This window comes from Penaeus monodon, chromosome 19 (assembly GCF_015228065.2).
Source record: "Penaeus monodon isolate SGIC_2016 chromosome 19, NSTDA_Pmon_1, whole genome shotgun sequence".
Lineage (NCBI taxonomy): Eukaryota > Metazoa > Arthropoda > Malacostraca > Decapoda > Penaeidae > Penaeus > Penaeus monodon.
In genome coordinates this window covers 11,977,184-11,977,432 of record NC_051404.1, presented here as the reverse complement: position 1 = coordinate 11,977,432, position 249 = coordinate 11,977,184, and positions in this window count along the sequence as shown.

Sequence of the window (249 nt, the reverse complement as noted above, 5' to 3'; positions counted from 1 at the left end):
TCGTACCCCCTAATTTCCATCCCAAACCCTTGGAAACTAACTACCAAAATGGGTCTTCCTAACTACTCAACTTGCCTCGACGCAATTACTAAATTAGACCAGGATGTTCCACTAACTGTCTTGTTCGTTGAGCTAAATTAGGCTAAATTGTTTCCAATGAACGACCGAGCAGATTGCTACTTTCGCTTGTCCAGTGAATGTGAAAAATGAGGTAAATTGGTGACAAATGAGGTGTGGGAAGCGATATGG